Below are 16286 nucleotides of genomic sequence, written 5' to 3'. Positions count from 1 at the left end.
TCTAAGGCATAAAAGTTGATTGAATAGGTCTAGAAGATAGAAAAGTCAAGAAGGCATACTACACAATAATACAAGGGCTGTGTAGACCGGAAGCATGACTTGTGTAACCTTTTGGCTAAGAGAATCTATAAGAGCACAAAAAACAACAGTACACGAGCCATGTAGTTTGCCCTGTAACCCTATGTAACTTGTTGTCTTCCCCAAAATACAAAGCATGAAGTTGTCCAAAGACTTACACGGTTCATGGCCGTGTAGTGCCATACGGGCCATGTACCTCACACCAGACAGACTTCTGTTTTGACTTGGATTCTGCTGCAGTCATTCAACAGACTTCTAAGGCTCTTGAGACTTTGAAACATGACTTTTAAGGACCTTATATAAATATTAGAAGACCAAAACAGGCAGAGGAGTTTGCTTTACTTTCAAACCCTAGTTTTATAAGCAATTTGGAGAGAATTTGCATCAAAGCTCAGGGAGAAAGACTCTCAGCTAAAGTTCCAAAAGTTCAAGGCTACAGATCTTTGTTTTGGATTCTTTTGTTTTATTTCTTCAGATTGTCTTTTGTTCTTTCATTTTAATTTCATTATATTTGTTAAACTCACTATAAGTGAGTAGTTTGTTTAATTCTAAGGTTAGGATAGTAGCACTTTCAATTTTTGTTATGGATCTATACTAAATTTATTTTATAAATTTGAGTTTTGTTCTTTAATTCAATATTTTGTGTTGTTAATGAATGCTATATGTTAGTACGCACTTAGTGATGATATAAGATACTAATTGAAAAACTGAAAGGTTAAGATTAGTATGAGAAATTAAGATTTTGAGCCTAGGAAATCTAACCTAGAGACAGACTGAAATCCTTTGTAGAGTTTCATAATTTATCAAAGAGCTTAAAGAGTTTTAATTAAGATTGATTGCCATAAAAGTAGGGTTCAGGTTTGTAGATACCATATTTTATCCCGGTCAATGAATTCTTTCTAATTGGCTTGGTGAAAATAACAATTGAAGTTTAATGCAATTTGGTTTTTTTTTATCATTTAAGTTTTAAGTTTTAATTACATTTCTAATCGTTCGCTTAGTAAGTCTTAACTAAATTTTATCCCAAATTCTGTAATTGAATTCTAATCTTTTTATATGCTCATATAATTTTTGATGTCAAACTTCAGTTTTATGATTATCTAAGGGAAGTTCAATTTCTTCATGCTGGCTATCTGATCTTAATAAAGCTCAATTTTATATACTTAAAATAGTTTCAATTGTTTTTAGGTTTTAATTGAAGTCTAGTCTTAAGATTATCCTTTCTCAATAAATTCTGATGCTAAAAAGTTAGAAAGCGAAAATATTAAAAGATCGATCTTCAAAGAGATGTTTTATTATTCAAGGGATAAAATTACAAAAAAGTCACTCAGCGGGCAAATCTCCCCCAACTCGAGCCTCATCTACATTATTCCCCTCCCATTTGCTCTCACTCTCGGCCTCTACACTAGGGGCAAGTTTCTCTAGCTAGGAGAAGTTTTCCTGAGGATAGCATTTAAGTAGTTCGGTAAGGAGATCACTATGAGCTTGCATGTAAGCCCTAGCTTCTCTCTTGAGAGCTTCATTCTCCTTTGCCTTCAGCTCATCCTCCTTTGCCTTCAAATCTTTAGTGTATTTGACCAAGTTAGCTACTCTGCCTGCCTGGGCATCCTCAATTTCCTTTTGCTGTCGAGCTATAACATCCTCGAAAGACTTTAACCGTTGCTCAAGTTCTCCAACCCTAGTATTGGCAGCAGTCAACTAGCCTTTGCAAGTGATAAGTTCATGGACTGTTTTAGACATCTCCCGCCTCAAGAAATTCACCTTCTCTTTCACCATGTGCTGGGTGGCTACGGTTTCTAGACTTAGGCTCATTGAGTGGTTAAAGAGATCATCGATGCTCTTCGGGGCCATTGAAGCTCTATTTTTCGCAAAATAGATTATTGCACTAGTGACTTGGGCCAGGTCTATGTTGTCCTTCATGGTTCTATTCTTCTCCAAAGATCGCACTAGCACTTGGGCACCCTTAGAGATTGGATGTCCAGATGAGCCAGCTTGCCCACATGAACCACCCTCAGAGGCAGTAGAGGTCGATGGTAGAAGCGGAGGTTGGTCAGGGGGGGAAGCTGATCTCTCATTAGTGGGTTCATTTTCAGCTAGAGCTTGAGAGTTCACCTTTTTCACCCGAGCTCTCTTTTGGGCCTCGAGCTCCTCAGCCTTAGTAGCAGCAGCAGCTGCTTCCTTTTTCTTGAGAACCCGCTAAGTGAGCTCTCTCTTCCTCTTTTTTGCCACCTTATCAGCATCGGTACCCTTCATATTTGCACATAAAAAGCATTAGTGAGTTTATACTAATTAAGAGAACCAAAACAAGGGAGTTACCCTTTCTAGGCCCAAGATCAAAAAGTTGAAACGAAACATTTTCTTGGGTAACCACATTCATCAACCACCATTTCAGTTCAGCCGCAATGACATCAGAGCATAGATACTGATGAGTATTTGCCTGGCTCTTTAGCTCCTTGACCACTACCATCTCGTCCTGAGTAAGGATGATCGTTTCCTCGAATCTCTTGGCCTAGTAATTCCAACTCCATGGAATGCCTTCGAAGCCATGGGGATCTCGACTCCATAGAATGAAGAACCGATCTTTTCAATTCTTCAAGGAGGAGGGGAGTTTGGCAAAGAGCCAACAATTTGGTTTTGCATAGAAGAATCAGTAGTCATTCTTCCATCTGGCAAGGCGGTGTAGCTTGGTAAACACTTTCACCATAGGCTTTAGACCTTTAGCTTGGCACAAACCCCGGTAAGCAACTAGAGTTTGCCATAAGTTTAGGTGTAGTTGAGCTATATAGATGTGGTGATAGCCTAATACATCCTTATAGAACTACTCCAAGGAAAACCATAGCCTGGCTTTAAGTTGTTCCTCATATACAATGATCTAATCTCCCTCCTTGAAAAAGTTATCGACTCAGAGATCCTCGTGGCATCTAATGAGTTTGTGCGCATTGGCCGAGAGGTTGAACTCCTGACTTATTTATGCCAGTTCAATATGCTTCAGAATTGACATAACTTTATCCACTGGGGGAGATTCTTTCCTGGGGTTCAGAGTCTATTCTTGGCTCAGCCCAGAGAGCTAGTTTAAAACTGGTCTAGCTAACATCTCAACCTTATTTCGCCCGCTTATTCTTGCCTCCTCCCCCTTGTCGAAGATCCAAGAAACATTAACTGATGACAGACTTGCCACTTTCTGAATTTCACCGTTGCTCATTTTCCAGTGAAACAAGAAGAATAATAAACGATAATAAAAAATTGAGGATTATACGTTCGCCAAAATAAAACCACGTTGCGAAAGAATGGAAGCTTAAAAGAAAACTCGCAATAGAGATTTGAGAGAAAGCATAAAGTGTGAAATGACAATCCCTTTCAAATTTATATACAGCCTTGTACATTAATATTTATGAAGTTTGAGGTGACATCTCAAATAAATACACATTCAATGCTTTCCTAATTTCCTAGACTGAGCTTAACAGGAGATTGATGATTAAAAAATCAGCCAAGATAGTCACCTAATTAAGTTCAAATTCAAACAAGACCAGTGCTTCCTATCTCAACTAATAGAAAGCCTAACTCTGGGAAATTTAAACCATGGCCAATCACAATAGGATCAGATAAAGAGATCGGTTAAAGAAAGATCAAATGAAGAAGATTTGGATGATGAGAGATCAGATAAGGAAATGTAATAAAGAGATTAGATAAAGAGGGATTGGATGGAGGAAACCAAAAGGAGATCAAATTAGAAAACCAAATAAGGTTGGACAAAGAGATCAAATAAGGATCGGGTAAAAAGGTTGGGCAAGGCAAAATTTTAGAAACACACCACTCTGCTATTGCATCATAGCCCTTAATTTTGTAGATCAAGTTTTCACCATCAGATTTGAGCTAGTTAAAGCACTTTGGTATGCCTCAATCCTCAGTATTGATCATACTTGCAAGGATAAATCATAGACCCTTGGATCAAAAGTAATAAAGACAAAATTTGTACTTTTTAACCTCAACCCTTGATCTAGAGTGTAAGGCCCAATTCTCAACCTTTGGATCAAAGAAAGAAGGGGATAAAGGAGTCCTAAGTTGATCTATGCCCTTGATTTTCAATCTCTTTAATTCCTGACCCTCATATTTTGTCCTTTTAAATTGCAACCCTTCCTTTTTCCATCTTGAATCCTGACCTTCCATTTTAGGGCTTCTATTCCCTATAAATACCCAAAATGTTATTGTTAAATGCTTTCAAAAAGGATAAGCCAAACACAGATGAGTGCTTAAGGGTTAATATCATAGACAAGCTAGTGGAAGAGGAATTCTATAAGAGATATCCTGAAGATCCTCTTTAAGCAAGCATTGTGCACAACAACACCGTAGATGATGATAATAAGGAAATAACAGCCTATGCAAAATCATTTGAAGTTAGCCCACCTCTACCTTTAGCTCAAGCACTCTAAGTGGAGGAGTTAAAGGAATCATAACCCATGGCTGAACCACAAGAGGCTAAAAAGCAGGTAAAACTAAAACCTCTTCCTTCTACTCTCAGGTCTGCATTTCTGGACTCAGATTTTAATTATCTTGCCATAATAAGTGCTAGCCTAACTGAGTTAGAAGAGGAAAACTTTTAAAGGAACTAAGGACCCATAGTAAAATGATATGGTACTTCATAGAAAACGTTAAAGGGATTAACCCTTCCATTTATATGCATAGAATACCTATGAAAGAGAATAACAAACTCACCATAGAACATTAAAGGAGATTAAACCCTAACATGAAAGAAGTAGTAAGGAAAGAAATTTTGAAACTATTAGATACAAGTATAATACATCCAATTTCTAATAGTAGATGGGTTATTCCGGTGCATGTAATGCCTAAAAAAGGTAGAACAACTATTATAAAAAATGACAATAATGAGCTGATTCTCATTAGGACATTCACTAGTCAGTGCATGTGCATTGATTACAGGAAACTAAATAGTGCCACCAAGAAAGACCATTTTCCTCTTCCCTTTATTGACCAAATGCTTGAAAGGCTAGCCAAGTATTCCTATTTTTGTTACTTGGATGGGTATTCGGGATCCCAATTCACCCAGAAGACTAAGAAAAGATCACATTCACTTGTCCCTATAGCACTTTTGCCTATAGGAGGATGCCTTTTGGTCTTTATAATGCCCTAGCCACTTTTCAAAGATGCATGATAATTATTTTTTCTGATTTTATTGAAAATATTATGGAAGTTTTTATGGATGATTTTTCTATTTGTGGAACTACTTTTGATTAGTGTCTAGTTAACTTGTCTAAGTATTACAAAGATGTGAGGAGTCAAACCTAGTCCTCAATTGGTAAAAATGCCATTATATGATAAGAGAGGGCATAATGCTTAGTCACCCTGTGTCAAAAAAAGGGTTCAAAGTGGACAAGGCAAAAATCAAGATAATAGAAAAGATTCCACCACCAACATCAGTTAAAGGAGTGCAAAGCTTTTTGGGACATGCAGGCTTCTATAAAAGATTCATAAAGGATTTCTCAAAAATAACTAAGTCGTTAACAAATTTATTAAATCAAGATGTTTCCGTCGACTTTGATGATAGTTGCCTTGACTCTTTTTGCAAGATAAAAGAAGCCTTGATTTTTGCACCCATATTGCAACCACCAAAATGGGAGCTACTATTTGATGTAATGTGTTATGCAAGTGATTATGCAATAGGAGCAGTGCTTCAATAAAGGAAGGATAGAAAAGTTTATACTATCTACTATGCAAGTAAAACACTTGATGATGCACAGGTCAATTATGCAACCATAGAGAAGAAACTTTTAGTAGTAGTGTTTGCAATTGACAAATTCAGATCCTACTTAGTTGGATCCAAATTCATTGTATACACAGACCATGCTGCTATCCTAGACCTCTTGAATAAAAAGGAAGCCAAACCAAGGTTGATTTGGTGGATTCCTCTTTTATTGGAGTTTGACCTAGAAATCAAAGAGAAGAAAGGGACTGAGAATGTGGTAGCAAACCACCTCTCTAGACTTAAGCAAGAGGAAAAAGGAAATCTTTCCAAGGACCTACTTATTGATGACTCTTTCCTAGATGAGCACCTCTTATCCATCTCTCAACCCCCATGATATGCAGATATAGTTAATTATCTTGTATGTAAAGTTTTGCCACCAAATATATCCTACCACTAGAAAAAAAAAATTCTTACATGACATAAAGGATTACACTTGGGAGGAACTGATACACATGTATCATAAAGATGTTTTTAAGTATAATTGTATAGTGTTTCATAGCATTTAGATAAGTAATCTCATGCATAATCATTGATTTCATTAACTTTTATAAATTCCATTGCCAAGCTCTAAATTCTATGTTTTCTGTATGTTTTTAGGTGTTTCGAAGAAGTTCCAAGGCATAGGAGCAAAGAAGAAAGCTTGGAAAGACCAAAGGACAGAGAGGTGTTGCTGATACACTTTACACAGGTCATTTAATCAAAACCACAGATCTATGTAACTTACTGTCAGGAGAAAGACAAAGAGCTAAGGAAGAATTAAAGTACACGGGCCATGTATCATGCCTCGTGTAAAATATGAAGACCCGTGTAAGTCTCTGCAGGGCCAGGATTGAAGATTTACCCGAAGTATAAAAGTACATGAGCCATGTAATCAGGCCCGTGTAACTACTTGAGGTCCGTGTAAAGTCTTGTCCCGATACAAGTTGCAACAATTCAAGCTCCAATAAGTTACATGGCCCTGAGCTGTGTCGTGACACACGGGTCGTGCATCACGCGACAGCCAGTTTCCTGATTTGGCTCAAGTTTCAATTTTTTACAGAAAAAAAGACTTCTAATGCTGTTAGGACTCTAAAAATCTAACCTAGACACTGTATATAAATAGAAGCAGCAGAAAGCTGTGAAGAATATCACCTTCACTATTTTCACACAGTCGTTTAGAAGAATAGTGCACTGGCATCAAGAGCTGTAGATTTTCTTAGGTTCTTTTGTTCTATTTCTTTAAGCAGACTTTTTTTGTTCTTTCATTTTATTTTCATTATGTTTGTTAAACTCACCATGAGTGAGTAATTCCTTTATTCTGGGATTAGGAGAGTAGCACTTGTGATCTTTATTATGGATCAATATTATGTTTCTATTTATTGGATTTGAGTTTTGACCTTTGATTTAATATTCTGTGTTCTTAACGCATGCTGTGTGCTGGTACCCACCTAGACATGATAAAAGATGCTAATTGAAGAACTGAAAGGTGAAGGTTAGTGTTGGAAAATTAGAATATTAAACTTAGGAAATCTGACCTAGAGATAGACTGAAATCCTTCGTGGAGTTCCATAATTAATCATAGATGTTAAAGGGTTTTAATTAATTTAATCACCACGAAAGTAGGGTTTAGGTTAATTAAAATACACCTTAAGTGCCTTGAGAGAAGACCTAGGATATCTTAGAATTAATTTCCATCAAAGCAATGATTCTCAATCCAATGAATAGACAAGATCAAAATCTATAGTAAGGTTGCAGTGTAAAATCTTAATTCTGGAATTACTTTTATAAATAATTTAATTCAAAATTTACTTTCAGCATCCAAAATAGATTTAACTCACTCTTCATCTATATTTGTTAGCCTAAACAGTCAGAATTGGTGTGTAGCTTGGTATTTGCTAACTAAATTCCTAATGGGAACAATACTTCACTCACTACTTTATTACTTATTAGCGATCCCTACACTTGCGGTGGTTGTAAAACAAGCAAACAAGTTTTTGGCTCCGTTATTGGGAAATTTATTTTTAACAATATTAGGCAATAGGCACTTTAGCTTATTTAGGCATTTATTATTATTGTTTAAATTTACATAATTAATTCTTTTATTTTCTCTCAGGTATTTGGTTTGGTGCATGACTAGAACAAAGCTAGAGAAAGAAGTTTTGGACTTGGAACTCGAAATAGATAGAACTCTAAGAGCCATCAGGAGAGAAAGGAGACACTAAGAACAAGATCAAAAAAATCTAGAAACTCCAATCATGGCCAACAACAACAGGCCAAGACTCTTGAGGGACTACGGAGCTCCATCTATATAAGGATTCTAGCCTAGTGTTACAAGACCCGCAGTAGAAGCCAATAATTTTGAACTGAAACCAGCATGGCTCCAGATGATTCAATAAACCCAGTTTGGGGGTTCACCAATGGAGGATCCACATTATCACCTCTAGTGCTTTCTTGCCCTATGTGATACATTTAAGATGAATGGAGTCTCTAATCAAGCTATAAGACTTAGAGTATTTCCATTCTCCCTTCGAGACAAAGTGAGGAAGTGGTTACTTTCTCAACTAGCTCGAACATTCACCACTTGGGAAGACCTCTCATAAGCTTTTCTAGCAAGGTATTTCCCACCTACAAATACTGTAAAGTTGAGAGTTGAACTCAATACCTTCAGACAAAGGAAGGTGAATCACTTTATGATGCATGGGAGAGGTATAAAGACCTGCAAAGGGAATGTCCACACCATGGCATAGAGGATTGGCTCTTAATTCAGAATTTCTATAATGGGCTGTTGCCTTCCACAAGGAGCACAGTAAAGTCAGCTGCAGAAGGTGACCTAATGGAGAAAATGGTAACACAAGCACTTGAACTTTTGGAAAGGGTTGTGTATCACAACTACGAGTGATCAAATGAAAAAGGAAATACAAGGAGAGTAGTAGGGGTCTTGGAAGTGGATGCCTTAAGCATGATAAATGCTCAATTTGACCAACTCACAAAGAGGCTTGACAGAATGCAAGCCAATATTGTTGGAATAAGCAACCAACACTGTGACAGCTGCGGAGGAGGATATATGACTTTGGAATGTAACAACTTCAACGAATCCTCCACAGAATAGATGATTTATGTGAATAATGGAGAAAACTTCAACCAGAGGTAGCTCAACAACCCATATTCAAATACTTATAACCCTGAATGGAAGAATCACCCTAATTTCTCATGGTCCAACTCGCAGAATCAGCCAATGAACAAACAGCAAGGGTACAGACCACCAGCATCCCCTAGGTTTTAGAACAGAGGACAAAACTTTGCACAGCCACCACCACCTCTTCAACCTCAATAGCCTAAATTGAAGATGACCATGGAATCCATGATGGAAGGCCTCCTGGCAACTCAATAACAACAGAATGAAATAATCAAGTAGCTGACTTCCAGAATGGACCAACTTGCTACTCACAACAAGATATTTGAAAATTAAATTGCTTAGCAAGTAGGTTCTTTAAGCAAAACTGCTGGTAAACTGCTTAGTCAACTAGAGATGAACTCAAAGGAGCATTGTAAGGCAGTTACATTGAGGAGTAGAAGAATTCTAGAACAACTAGAGGAAAAACCAATAGAGGAAACCTTTGATAAATCTGAAAGCCAAGCAGAGAAGAAAGAGGAAGAAGTCAAGAAGGATCAGGAAGAGGAAGCAAGGAAGAAAAAGAAGCTACCAGAGCCATATCAGCCTCCCCTACCTTTTCCTCATAGATTGTAGAAAGCCAAATTGGACCAGTAGTTTGGAAAGTTTTTAAAAGTTTTACAGAAACTCTACATTAATATTCCCTTCACCGAAGCACTTTCTCAGATGCCATCCTATACCAAATTCCTTAAGGAAATTCTGTCAAAGAAAAGAAAGCTGGAGGATTATGAGACTATTGCTCTAACAAAGGAATGCAGTGCCATACTGTAAAACAAATTGCCTCCAAAGCTGAAGGATCCAGGAAGTTTCTCCATACCTTGTCTCATTGGCGATAAGAAAATAGACAAGGCCCTCTGTGATCTTGGGGCATGTGTGAGTCTAATGCCTCTATCAATATGCCAAAAGTTGGAGATCGGAGAACTGAAACCCATAACAATTTCACAGCAATTGGTTGACCAATCTGTTAAATATCCAATGGGCATACTTGAGAACATCCCTATCAAGGTGGGCAAATTCTTCATTCCAGTTGACTTTGTTGTCCTCGAAATGGAAGAGGATGTTCAAATCCCTATCATCTTGGGAAGACCTTTCTTGGCAACCGCCAAAGTAATCATATATGTCAAAAATGGGCAGCTAACTCTCAAGGTAGGAGATTATGAAGTGGAATTCAACTTGTTCAACACGATGAAACACAAATTTGAACCTGATGAATGCTTTAAAATTGATACGGTTGACAAATAAGTTAAAGAGGAATCACGTAAAGCGTATCCTAAAGATCCTCTTGAAGCATGCTTACGGCACACTCACACTGCTAATAATGAAAACATAGAAATTGTAGTTTTCACACAATATTTAGTAGCTCATCCACCCCTACCCTTGGCTCAAGCTTTCAAGGTGGAGGAGCTAAAGGAGGAACAACCTAAAAGCAAGCCAGAGAACAGCACTGAATAGGTAGAACTTAAACCTCTCCCCTCCTCACTAAGGTATGCATTTTTGGACTTAAACTCTAAATATCCTATTATTATCAATGCTAGCCCGTATAATATAGAAGAGAAAAAATTACTAAGAGTACAAAGGACCCATAGCAAGGCTATAGGGTATAAAATAAAAGACATGAAATGGATTAATCCCTCGATTTGCATGCATAGGATAACCATGGAGAAAAATAGTAAACCCATTATTGAAAACCAAAGAAGGCTTAACCCAAACATGAAAGAAGTAGTTAAGAAAGAAATTCTGAAACTATTAGATGCAGGTATTATATACCCAATTTCTGATAGTAAATAGGTTAGTCCAGTACATGTAGTGCCTAAGAAAGGTGGGACAACTGTCATCCAGAATGCAAACAATGAACTGATCCCTACTAGGTTAGTCACTGGTTGGCACATGTGTATAGACTATAGGAAATTGAATAGTATCACTAGAAAATACCATTTTTCTCTCCTTTTCATCGACCAAATGCTAGAAAGGTTAGTAAAACATTCTTACTTTTGTTATCTAGATGGGTATTCGGGATTCTTTTAAATTCCTATTCACCCAGAAGATCAAGAAAATACCACATTCACATGCCCTTACTGAACCTTTGCATATAGAAGAATGTCTTTTGGTCTTTGTAATGCCCCTGCTACCTTTCAAAGATGCATGATGGCTATTTTTCTGAGTACATTGAAAATATCATGGAAGTCTTTATGCTTAATTTTTCTGTCTATGAAACTACTTTTGATGATTGCTTAGCTAACTTATCCAAAGTATTGCAAATATGTGAAGAATCGAACCTGGTTCTGAATTAGGAAAAATGTCATTTCATGGTAAGAGAAGGCATAGTCCTTGGTCATTTGATATCATAAAGAGGGATTAAAGTTGACAAGGAAAAGTTGAGATCATAAAAAAAATGTCACCACCAACATCAGTCAATGAAGTGTGAAGTTTTTTGGGACATATAGGCTTTTACAGAAGATTCATCAAAGATTTTTCCAAAATAGCTAAACCATTGACAAATTTATTAAGTCAAGATGTTTCCTTTGATTTTGATGAAAATTTTCTTGCTTCTTTCAACAGGATAAAAGAGGCCTTAATCTCAGTGACTATTATGCAACCACCTGATTGGGAGTTACCATTCGAAATCATGTGCGATATAAGTGATTATGCTGTGGGAGCAGTACTCGGACAAAGGAAAGATAGAAAACTCCATGCCATTTACTATGCCAGCAGGACACTTGACAATGGACAAATCAACTATGCTACCACAGAAAAGGAATTCCTAGTAATAGTGTTTGCAATTGACAAATTCAGATCCTATCTTCTTGGATCAAAAGTCATTATATACACAGACCATGCTGCTATCAGATACCTTTTGAATAAAAAGGAAGCGAAGCCAAGATTGATTCGATGGATCTTATTACTTCAAGAATTTGACCTTGAAATTGAGGAAAAGAAGGGGGTCAAGAATGTGATAGCCGATCATCTCTCAAGGCTGAGACATGAGGACTTAGAAGAAGCTGAAGAGTTGCCAATAGATGACTTATTCCCGGATGATTACCTATTAGCCTTATCCCAAGTTCCATGGTATGTTAATTTTGTGAATTTTCTTGTATGTAGGGTTTTGCCACCCAACATGTCTTACCAGCAAAGGAAGAAATTTCTGCACGATGTGCGATTCTACACATGGGAGGAACATCTGCTATACAAGAGATGCAATTATGGTATGATAAGACGATGAATACCGGAGGAGGACATAGAGAGCATTCTCTAGCACTGCCATTCATAACCATATGGAGGACACTTTGGAACCACAAAAATAGCAGCTAAAATTTTGCAAACGGGATTTTACTTGCCTAATCTGTTTAAAGATGTGAGATCATTCATGCTAGCTTGCGATCAATGCCAAAGAACAGGTAACATTTCCAAAAGGAGTGAAATACCACTGCACGGTATACTTGAGGTAGAGCTATTTTATGTGTGGGGAATAGACTTCATGGGCCCATTCCCCTCTTCCTTTGGAAATAAGTATATCTTGGTTGGTATTGATTATGTGTCAAAATGGGTAGAAGCAATAGCCACGCCAACCAATGATGCCAGAGTGGTCACAAAGTTCCTTAAGAAGAACATCTTCACAAGATTTCGCACACCACGAGCAATAATCAGCGATGGAGGAAGTCATTTCTGCAACCAACAATTTAAAACACTATTGAAGAAGTATGGAGTGACTCATAAGGTGGCCACACCTTATCATTCTCAAACTAGTGGTTAAGCAGAAATTTCAAACAGGGAGCTAAAACGAATCCTAGAGAAAATAGTAAACTGCTCAAGGAAGGATTGGTCTGTGAAGTTAGATGATGCATTGTGGGCATACCGCACTGTATATAAAACTCTAATTGGAACAACACCCTTTTGACTAATTTATGGGAAATCATGCCACCTCCCTGTCGAACTTGAACACAAAGCCTACTGGGCAATTCAAACCCTAAATTTTGACCTCAAAGCTGCTGGTGAAAAAAGACTCCTACAGCTCAATGGGTTGGACGAAATAAGGCAAGATGCATATGAGAATGCCAAAATCTTCAAAGACAAAACCAAAAGATGGCATGACAGACGCATAGTAAGAAAAGAAATAAAAGCACGAGACCTTGTCCTGCTCTTCAACTCTAGGTTAAAACTTTTTTCAGGGAAGCTGAAGTCAAGATAGTCCGGGCCCTTTAAGGTTATGCAAGTCTTTCCGCATGGAGCTGTAGAGATTTGCAGCGAAACCTTAAGTGCATTCAAAGTGAATGAGCAAAGGCTAAAGCCATATTTTTAGGGAGAACCCATAGAGAAAGGAGCCAATTGCGCCTTCGACGACCCTCAAGACAGACCGTGAACAATGAAGGCAGAGTCGAGCTAATAACTATAAACAAGAGCTCTTTGGGAGGCAACCCAAAATTTCTAAATTTCCTTTATTCTAGTTCTTATTTTATTCTTGTTTTCTATTTACTCATGTTCTGTTCTGTAGGTACCCCAATTCACAATTCTGTAAAAGCAAAGAACCAAAGGCAAAGGAGGAGAGGAGACGTCAAACCAGACAAGAGGAGACTGCACAAAACTGGGGAAGTAAACCTGTTGCTACTTTTTACATTCATTTCATTCATAGTGATAGCATTATATTTTAACACAAGGAGAATTGGAGAGCTAGAAAATTACACGGGTTGTGTAAAAGTTTAACAAGCCTTGTGTAACCTTCTGGAACCCCAGAGTCAAATCTACACAACCCCCAGAAACTTATACAGGCTGACCTCGTGTAATATTACACGGGGCGTGCTTTGACAATAGAGAGAAAAATTTTAAGTTTGAGGGAGACAGGAAGTTACACAAGTCCCAAATCCAATTTACACGAGCTATGTAACTTGGCTAGCAAAGTAACTTGGAGACAGAAAGTTACATGGGTCTAGTAACAGATTTACACGAGCCGTGTAACTTAGCAGAAAAAGGAAAATTTAGGACAGAAAGTTACACGGGTCTGATAGTCGGGACCCGTGTAGTGATACACACTCCGTGTTTCACATCGCAGATGCGATACCTGGGGCATGAAAAGTATGAAACGAAGGGTCACAATAACCCTCTAAATCCGCATAACTCCCATTAAACATCACCTCACTTAGAAACTCTTCCTCTCCAAGCTTCCTTCCCTTTAAAAACCCCTCAAATCTCCTCTTTCTCTCACAAAACCCTAGCCTTTCCTTCTCCAAAATCTCCAATGGCGCCTACAAAGAGAGCAGCCAGACGAATGGGCTCCTCCTCCAGGCAAGAACGTGATTCCTCACTTTTTTCTCCTCAACCATCACCTCAACGCCCACGAACAAGGCAAATCAATCCACCATAACCATAACCCTAACCACCACTAGCACCTCAACAGCAACCTCCACAACCACCACAACCTGAGTTCTCCATTACCTAGACATTCCATGATTTTGCCCATTGAGACTTGTGTGCACGGCTCGACAACCAGAGGATTATTTCTATGAAGTATATAGATTTTAGGTTATTGGAGCAACTCGGCCTGTGTGACGAGATTAATGGGCTACTTGACGGCATTGGGTGGACCAGATTCACCCAACTCCAGTTTCTGTCCTATAAGGACACCACTTTGGAATTCCTTGGTAGTTTCAAGGCCACACTATGGCCCACAGACCAGAAAGACAGGGGGAGGATTGAATTCTGGCCTCTTAGCATTGATCGAGTTATGAACATGGAAGAGTTTAACGCGGTGTTTGGTTTTGACAGTATAGGATTCTAAGAAATTTTACAAAATTGAATGATCTACAATAGTGTGGACTTCTGGCGCTCCATCACACCAAACACTGAGGTTTATAACTCTAGCAAATCTAAATCTTTCAGCATTACCAGTCCTGCCTTGTAGTATATACAGTGACTGTGACACCCCTTACCCGTGTATAGTATACCCGAGTAAGTAATGCCACACGGTGTACTGGCACACTCTAATATATCTTACTTAATTTGTGTCATGCTTTTGAAGCTAATTTATGAAATATGATTTATTTAAGCCATTTATCGAAATTATTATTTATTTGGGGTTCCGAAAATTTTAAAGGAAATCCGGCGGAGTACCGGCTAAAAATGGAGGAACCAGTTCTTCGGAACCTGTGAAAAACACTTCCTATATTCATATTCCATCATCTCAACTCCATTTATCAAATTCTCAACATTTTTCAATCATTCATTCTTCATATACAAACAATAAATAAATGCTCAAGTTTTGCATTTATAACCATAACTTTCATTATTTACATAAACATCAAAATACATTACATAGATCCAAATACATATGAGAAAATCAAAATTAATTACAGAATGCCAAAATGACACCTAGTGTCCTACTAATGCACTGCAGAAGTTGAGGTGACAAGGACACTGATCAGAACTGCAGGACGGACTCACCCAGTCTATGGTCTACTGGGCTCACGATCGGGATCTCCAGTACCTACGCGTGGCAAAAGCAACGCGCTAAGCAATGATGCTTAGTGGTGCAATAATATAATAGAAGAAAATAGCAAGAAATTAAATGTGTATGGAATGTGTATGCTTTCTTTGTTTGGTATTGGTACATTCGTGATTTCATTAACGTTGTTCACTTTTATTCATTTGGTTGCCCCAAGTAACCTACACTAGACGATCGGATCGATAACGGTAAATCGCACCGGGTACCTAGTACCTCGGCCGTCACACCATCGGTCACATATGCATCTCCCGGTGTGCAGCAATGTAACAACAAGTAAATAATATCGTGCACAAGGCCAAGTCTCAATACAAAGTCGAATGGCTAAAAGCCATGAAATCACTGAATGGCATATTGCCATGTGCGATCTTGCTAATCGAACCCTATTGGCATGCCAAACTATCCAAACCAATCTTGTTAGGTATACTAGGGCATTTGAAACTTTTAAATTCTTCAATTTGTGAATTTCATGTTTTGGTGTTACTATTCACCTCATTGGTCAACAAAAATGTTGAATTTTGGATAGAAAATATTTACATTGACTTTGGCACTCCCAACATACCACATTTGGTGTTTAAAACTTGTTGGCATTAAGTGTTAATACCATTTCAAAGTGTAAACCCACACAAGCAGAATTTTCAGTTTTGGTGAGTCAACTTCACTGTTCCATTGGACACTGTTACTGTAGGAATTTGAAGAAATGTAAAACATGAAAGTTGTTCCTTATTTTGTCTAGTTGAATTTCCTTTTTTGAATCACTCCATTTGGAGTTTTGTAGCTCCAGATATGGCTCAAAAACCCAAGCT

The 16286-nt window shown here is 37.9% G+C and overlaps 1 non-coding gene across 1 annotated transcript; it reads right to left on the bottom strand.

Moving 5' to 3' along the window:
- Nucleotides 1–8457: 8457 nt before the first annotated feature.
- LOC131183690 (small nucleolar RNA R71) lies at nucleotides 8458–8563 on the bottom strand. Its single transcript, XR_009151728.1, has one exon. It is a non-coding gene; the product is annotated as a small nucleolar RNA R71 (small nucleolar RNA).
- Between the last annotated feature and the right edge of the window lie 7723 nt (nucleotides 8564–16286).

Source organism: Hevea brasiliensis, chromosome 9 (assembly GCF_030052815.1).
Source record: "Hevea brasiliensis isolate MT/VB/25A 57/8 chromosome 9, ASM3005281v1, whole genome shotgun sequence".
Taxonomy (NCBI): Eukaryota; Viridiplantae; Streptophyta; class Magnoliopsida; order Malpighiales; family Euphorbiaceae; genus Hevea; species Hevea brasiliensis.
This window is presented reverse-complemented; position numbering and strand designations above follow the sequence as displayed.